This window comes from Bos grunniens, chromosome 21 (genome assembly GCF_055505025.1).
Source record: "Bos grunniens cultivar Pamir isolate PY7600 chromosome 21, Bosgru_T2T1.0, whole genome shotgun sequence".
Taxonomy (NCBI): domain Eukaryota; kingdom Metazoa; phylum Chordata; class Mammalia; order Artiodactyla; family Bovidae; genus Bos; species Bos grunniens.
This window is the reverse complement of record NC_141185.1, coordinates 50057973-50065641: the sequence shown is the minus strand read 5'-3', so window position 1 is coordinate 50065641 and position 7669 is coordinate 50057973. Positions and strand designations below refer to the sequence as shown.

Genomic DNA, 7669 nt, shown 5'->3' with positions numbered 1-7669 from the left:
TGTGTGCTACAACTACTGAAGCCCAAGCACCTAGAGCCTGTGCTCTGCAACAAGAGAAGCCACTGCAATGAAAAGCCCTCACACCACAATGAGGAGTAACCCCTGCTTGCCACAACTAGAGAAAGCCTGTGCAAAAGCAATGAAGGCCCAGCATAGCCATAAATAAATAAATAATTTTAAAATAAATTAAAAAAAAAAACACATGATCCATCCATGGGTGAGTAGATAAACAACCTACATGCTGATTTTCAACAAAGGAACCAAGGTAATTCAATGGGGGAAACCAGTCTTTTCAATAAATGGCACTGAAAAAAACCTGAATACCTGTAAGAATAAGAGTTGATCTCAGCTCTTACATCACACACACAAAATAACTCAAGATGTAACACAGACCTAAACACAAAAGTTAAAACTAGCAAACTTCTAGAAGAAAACAGGAGAAAATCTTTGTGACCTTCGTAGGGAAAGATTTCTTAGGTAGTGAACAAAAACCACTAACTATATGGGGGAAAATTGGAAATCTGAACTGTATCAAAAGACTTCCACTCTTTGAAATTTGCTGTCAAGGAAATGAAAAGGAAAGCCACAGACTGGGGGGAAAGATTTGCAGTATTTATATTCAACAAAGGACTTGTATCCAGAATAAACAAGGAACTCTTAAAGTTCAGTAAGAAATTAAACATCTCCTACATACACAATGGGCAAAAGTTTGCACAGCTGTTTCAGAAAGATATACAAATGACCAATAAGCACACCCAAAAGTGCTCAATTAGGGAAATGCAAATTGAAACCACAGGGGAGTACCTCTACACATTCAAAAATTTGAATACAGAGATAAGTATGGCCCCTGTGCAAGGATAACATGCAAAATCATGAAGCATTCCGTTGGTAAAAATTGTGACACAACATTTGAAGAATCATGTTAATTTTTAATACAAAATTAGAAAGTAAAAATGAAAGATTTCAGTAAGTCTACAACTTTACACTTAATATCTACACTTTACCCTAAATATCATTTTGGCTCATATTTAGCTATTTCTATAGATAAAACTACTACAGATTTTCTGATCTTCCAGTACTATTAGAGTATCACCTATGTACATCACTTACCATGAGCTTTTTAAACTATTTTGGCTGTGCTGGGTCTTCGTTGATGTGGAGGACTTTCTCTAGTTGTGGTGCATGGGCTTCTGGTTGCCATGACTTCTCCTGTCGCAGAGCATGGGCCCTAGGGCACACAGGCTCGGTAGTCGTGGCACACGGGCTTAGTTGCTCCAAGGCATGCAGGATCTTCCCAGGTCAGGGATTGAACCTGTGTCCCCTGCATTAGCAGACAGATTCCTAACCATTGGACCACCAGGGAAGTCCTTAACTTATGTTTTTTGGAAAAAAGAAGCATTTTTTTAAACAAGTAAGTCTTTTTCAAATAAAGTTGAATATATGTATGTACTAGGATATTTATTATATATATAGTACATATATATTTATTAAATATAACCTATAACTCTAGCATAAATATGTGCATTTATTATAGATTATAATTTCAATTAAAGTTAAATTACATATTTTTATTTATTATATATAATGCATATACATCTATAATAGATGAAAGACTGACAAAATCATGTGTTAGTGGGAACTGAAGTAATGGAACTCTCATACACTGTTCATGGGAATTCAAACTGGTATGACCACTTTGGGAAAGTATTTGATAGTTTCATATTAATTTAAACATACTTATAGCATAATCCAACAACTTCACTCCTGATTGTTACCCAAGAAAAATAGGATACATGTACACACACACACAGGAACTTGTTTATAACAGCTCTATTCACAGTCCTCTGAATCTGGAAATAATTCAAATATTCATCAATAGGTAAAATGAATAAACAAATCATGGTATATCCATACAGTGACATATGACTGCAATACTAAGGAAAATGAGCTGTGAACACAAATATCGTGGAGGAATATTAAAATCAATCCAAGCAAAAGAAATTAGACACAGAAAATTATATTCCATGTGCATTCATTTCCTTGAGCTGCTGTGAAAAATTACCACAGCCTTAAAACAACTTAAGGTTGTTTAAAACAACCTTGGCTTAAAACAACAGAAATTTATTCTCTCAGGGTTCTGGATACCAGGAGACTGAAATCCAGGTCCCAGTACAGCAGCCCTCCCTTCAGAGGCACTGGGAGAGAATCCATCCGTTGTCTCTTCCAGACTCTGGTGGCTACCAGCATTCCTTGGCTTACAGCCACATCACTCCAATTTTTGCCACCGTCTTCACATTGACGTCTTCTTGTGTGTGTGTAGTGTTGAATCTCCCTCTACTTCTCTCTTATAAAAACATGTTCAATGGCATTCAGGACCCACCCAAATAATCCAGAATTATTTCCTCATCTCAAAATCATTAACTTAATCCCATCTGCAGAGATGGAATCAGTCACTTCAGTGTGTCTGGCTCTTTGCCACCCTATGGACCATAGCACACCAGATTCCTCTGTCCATGGGATTTCTTAGGCAAGAATACTGGAGTGGGTTGCCATTTCCTCCTCCAAGGAATCTTCCAGACCCATCAAACCCACATCTCCTGAGTCTCCTGCATTGCAGGCGGATTCTTTACTGCTGAGCCACCCGGGAAGCCCCAACTGCAGGGACAGTTTTTCCAAATAAGGTAACATTTACAGGTTCCAGCAATTAGGACACATCTTTGGAACTACCATTCAACCTACCACATCACATGTTTCCATTTATATGAAGTCCTGGAACTAATCTTTAGAAATAAAAAGAAGTGGTCATCTGGAGCCAAGGAGGGTAGTTGATTAACTGCAAAGGGGCATGAGAAAACTTTCTGGTGTGAAATAAATACTCCATATTATGACTGAGATGATGAGTACATGACTGTAAAATTACCAAAACTCATCAAACTTTACTCTTACAATGGGTATATTTTATTACACATAATTATACTTCATTAACTTTATTTATTTAGTTTTGACTGTGCTGGGTCTTTGTTGCTGCCTGGGCTTTTCTCTAGTTGTGGTGTGCAGGCTTCTCATTGAAGTGGCTTCTCTCTTTGTGGAGCACGGGCTCTAGGGTGCAGGGACTTCAGTAACTGTGGCTCCCAGGCTCTAGGGCACAAACTCAGTAGTTGTGGTGCATGGGCTTAGTTGCTTCGTGGCATGTGAGATCTTCCCAGATTAGGGATCAAACCCATGTCTCCTGCATTGGCAGGTGGATTCTTCAATGCTGAGCCACCAGAGAAGCTCCATTAATGTTAATTTTAAAGGAAAGCAAACAAGTGAAGACTTAGGGGGTTCGCCTTGTAAAGTCAGATTTGGCAAGTCAGGGGTGAATTCTAAACAAACAGCCCAGGTGTCTGGGAGGTAGGTGGTCCTGGAACCTCCCTGGGGAAGCAGGATTCTGAAAGGACTTCCCACATCCTGCTGCCTCCCTTTAGCTCCTCATTTTCCTGAGAGCCAGGTGCTAACCTGGGGGTGCCCTGCTGTGGGGTGCCATCCACAGAGAGATCAGGCTGTTGGGAGAGACACTCAAAACTAACTCCAGTACAAGGCACCTGTGATAACAAGTGACAGATACAGAATCACAGAGGAATGTATTTTGGGATGTATTCTGACCCTAGATTATGACAGAACTCTCTAGATGGGGTAACATTTGAGTGTGGACCCTGAAAATGGGGCCAGGCTTTTTTTTTTTTAAGTCTTTTCTTTATTTCTTTCTTTATTTTTGCCTGAGCTGAGTCTTCATTGCTGTGCGTGTGCGTTCTCTAGCTGTAGCAAGCAAGGACTACTCTTTGTTGTGGTGCCCGGACTTCTCATTTCAGTGGCTTCTCTTGTTGCAGAGTACAGGCTCTAGTCACTCACATGTCAAGTAACTGTGCACTCGGGCTTAGTTGCTCCTCAGCATGTGAGATCTTCCTGGACCAGGGATCAAACCCATGTCTCCTGCACTGGCAGGCTTATTCTTAACCCCTAGACCACCAGGGAAGCCCAGAGCTGGGGTTTTACATGCAGAAATACCAATGTCAGCTTCTTCCTGCTCATAAACTTTTAGTATGCCCTGGGTCCTCTTGGCCCTCTCCCCATCTGACTCAAGACTACCCAGGGTGGCCTCTCTAGGCATTCTACTCTGTCTCCTTTCTTTTGCTCATGTTGGGCCATGTGTCAGTCATGCCAATCCCTTCTTTATTGTTCAACAATGAAGCCTCAACAACAAAACATGACCTTCAATAAGGCATGCTGGGGCGGCCCCCATCGTAGAAAAGCAGGCTGGCTGTCTCTTTCCATGACTACTCCACCCCAGGTTCCAACCCACAGCTCCAGCCAGGGCTTCATGTTCCCAGGGCTCTTCTTCTTTGACTTGAATTATTGGTCCCTTCCTGCATCTTTGCTAGCTCTGGCTTCTCATGAAGACTTTACCAAGGTGAGCTCTGCCCTGCCTAGTGCAGGGGTGCCATGGATGGTTAGACCTTCTCCTATGTCCTGGTTCCTGAGCCCTACCTCAGTCCCCATCCCCAGGCCACAATACTTCAACTTGTAGACTTTCAGGGATGGACCCATGCCACAGCCCCAGGGCTTCCTTGGAACAAAAATGAAGCAATTTGAAACTCTCAGGCTCTCATTTCAGCACAATCCCCTGGATTTCATTCTGTGTGCTTTGCCTAAGGAGACAGCTTGGAATCTCTTAGCCTATATCCTCCCCTTGTCTCCATAAGCCAGGAAGCTTCTCCTCCTTTGCTGAGTGAGAAAAGGCAGGCTTCCCAGAGCCTGGGCCAAGCCACAGCTAGGAAAGCTGAGCCCTATGGCTCCAAGTAGGCCTCCCTGCATTCTTGCTCTCACCATATGAGATGCTCCATCATTTTCTTATGATCATTCCTTGTTTGTACCATTTTTAGGTGTCATCAGAGCTCCACACTGACCAGCTGAGCAGGAAAACCTGCAAGAGGTCCCCAAATGGGAAATCCATAGCCTGAAAGACCACAACCAACTCCAGTGATGGCTCCACCTTTTGGAGAGTCCAGGGGCCTCAAGATCTGGTCTCAGAAGACAAGGAATAAAGCCATAGGAAAGGAAGGGGGTCTTCTGAGGAGCTAACAGTCCTATAGCAAAGAGGAGATCTCACCTTGGCAAGCACCCTGAACCCATCACCTTGTGTCAAAGACTGAACATGTCCTAAGTGGGGCTTCCAGGTCCTGAAAGCCCAGGAAAGGAATGCAAGGAGGAGGCTGCCCTCCTCTCTTTCCAGTAGAGTGGAGGAAAGATCGTGGGCAAATGGGCACTAAATGGGGTTCCATCAAATGTCCAAGACCCTTGTTGGAGAGTGAAGGCTGCTCTGGCAACAGAGATCCAATAATGGGGCTACCCAGGACCCCCCAGTGCACCATATCACCCTCACCTCCTCTGGGAGACATTCTAACCCCTAAAGAAAGGATCCCAGTGACTGAAATAGCCAGGTGGAATGCAAACCTTACTCCATCACTGAGAGGACTGACTAGAGATAGTAAAAATGCCTTTCACAATTTTCCAGCTTTTCATCCACCTGGCACTTAGCTTTGCACTTCCTCTCCCATGTCAGCTGGGTGGGGGTCACATGACTAATTCTAACCAATGAGTTATAACCAGAAATATATGTTCAGTCGCTAATTGGGGGCAGGAGGAGAAGGGGACGACAGAGGATGAGATGGCTGGATGGCATCACTGACTCGATGGACGTGAGTCTCAGTGAACTCCGGGAGTTGGTGATGGACAGGGAGGCCTGGCATGCTGCGATTCATGGGGTTGCAAAGAGTCGGACATGACTGAGCGACTGATCTGATCTGATCTGAAGTTGTGTAAGACTCTTTGCAACCCCATGGACTATAGCATGCCAGGCTTCCTTGTCCTCCACTATCTCCCAGAGTTTGCTCAAACTCATTGAGTCTATTGAGTCAGTGATACTATCTAACCATCTCATTCTCTCTTGCCCCCTTCTCCTCCTGCCCTCAGTCTTTCCCAGCATCAAGACCATTTCCAATGAGTCAGCTCTTCCCATCAGGTGGCCAAAGTACTGGAGCTTCAGCTTCAGCATCACTCCTTCCAGTGAATACTCAGGGTTGATTTCATTTAGGATTGACTGGTTTGATCTCCTTGCTGTCCAAGGGACTCTCAAGAGTCTTCTCCAGCACCACATTTTGAAAGAATCAATTCTCTGGCCATCTTTATGGTCCAGCTCTCAAATCCATACATGACTACTGGAAAAACCATAGCTTTGACTATACAGACCTTTGTCAGGAAAGTGATGTCTCTGCTTTGTAATATGCTGTCTAGGTTTGTCATAGCTTTTCTTGCAAGAAGCAAGCATCTTTTAATTTCGTGGCTGCAGTCACTGTCCACAGTAATTTTGGAACCACAAATGACATGTGCCTATTCTGGGCTGGAGCATTTAATTGCTGATACACAACAGGACCCTCTTTTCCCCTCTGCCATGGAACCAGAGGGGAATGTCCCAGATGGTGGCTGCTCTATCAGCCTGACCTGGAGGATAATGACCTGGTGCAAAGTTCCCAGCCATCCACAGTGGATGTGGGCAAGAACTAAATCTTTATTATTTCAAGTCACTAAGATTTGGGGGCTGTTGTTATTGCAGCATAACCCAGCCTATCCTGACTGAGTGCTTAGTGTGTGCTAAGTCACTTCAGTCATGTCCAACTCTTGGTGACTCTATGGACTGTAGCTCACCAGGCTCCTCTGTCCATGGGATTCTCCAGGCAAGAATACCGGAGTGAGTGGGTTGCCGTGCCCTCCTCCAGGGGATCTTCCTGACCCAAGGATCAAATCTGAGCCTCTTGTTTCTTTTGCATTAGCAGGCGACTCTTTACCACTGAGCCACCTGGGAAGCCCAATTGACGCATGGGCCAAAGGTTAACTAGCACAACACAAGATCAATATCACTATTCCCAGTGACCCACACTGCCTTGTTTCCCAGTCATCCACTTTTAATTTTGAGTCCATGTCAACACCTCAGTCCTAATAAATGAAAATGTTAGAATGCCACAGAATCCTCCTGCCCATCTTAAAGACTCCAAATTGATTACCTTCTCTAAGTCAAATGCCAGCTCTTCAGGATTTGGTAGATTCTAGTTGCATGTTAAGGTCAGGATTAGTCAGCTACAGGTGGCAAAGCTCGGGCTGCCAACCAAATACCAGAAGTTGAACTGTAACATGTGAACCAACATCAGACTCTGGAGCTCAAACACTTCTTGACAGATTTGACTAAAGACAAACCAACTTCACCTCTTCCGAGGTTTCATCTTGGACAAGAACTCCCACCTGTGGGTCCTGACTTGATGGATCACCATCTTCAGCTTCACGTCCTGATGCATCCTAGTGGTACTTCCGCTCTCCTATTAATTTTCTAACTTGCTATCCATGGGATTTGTAGCTTCTAGTCCTTCTTTGCTGCCCACCCTTGTCAGCTCATGGCCTGAGGCCATGGCCTTGGCCTGCCATCACCCCCTCCCCTCCGTCTCTTCCTGTTATTTAAACATTTCCTAACCCTACCATCCCCAGGAAGTTCTCTTGGGTGATAGAGCCTGGCTGATTGGTACTGAGGCCTCACCCTACCCACCCTTAGAGCTCCCCAACCATCCACTCCCATTCATCA

The 7669-nt window shown here is 44.1% G+C and overlaps 1 pseudogene; it reads left to right on the top strand.

The window, feature by feature from the left end:
- The first annotated feature begins 795 nt into the window (after positions 1–795).
- On the top strand, positions 796–892 carry LOC147349673 (U6 spliceosomal RNA; annotated as a pseudogene).
- The last annotated feature ends 6777 nt before the right edge of the window (positions 893–7669 follow it).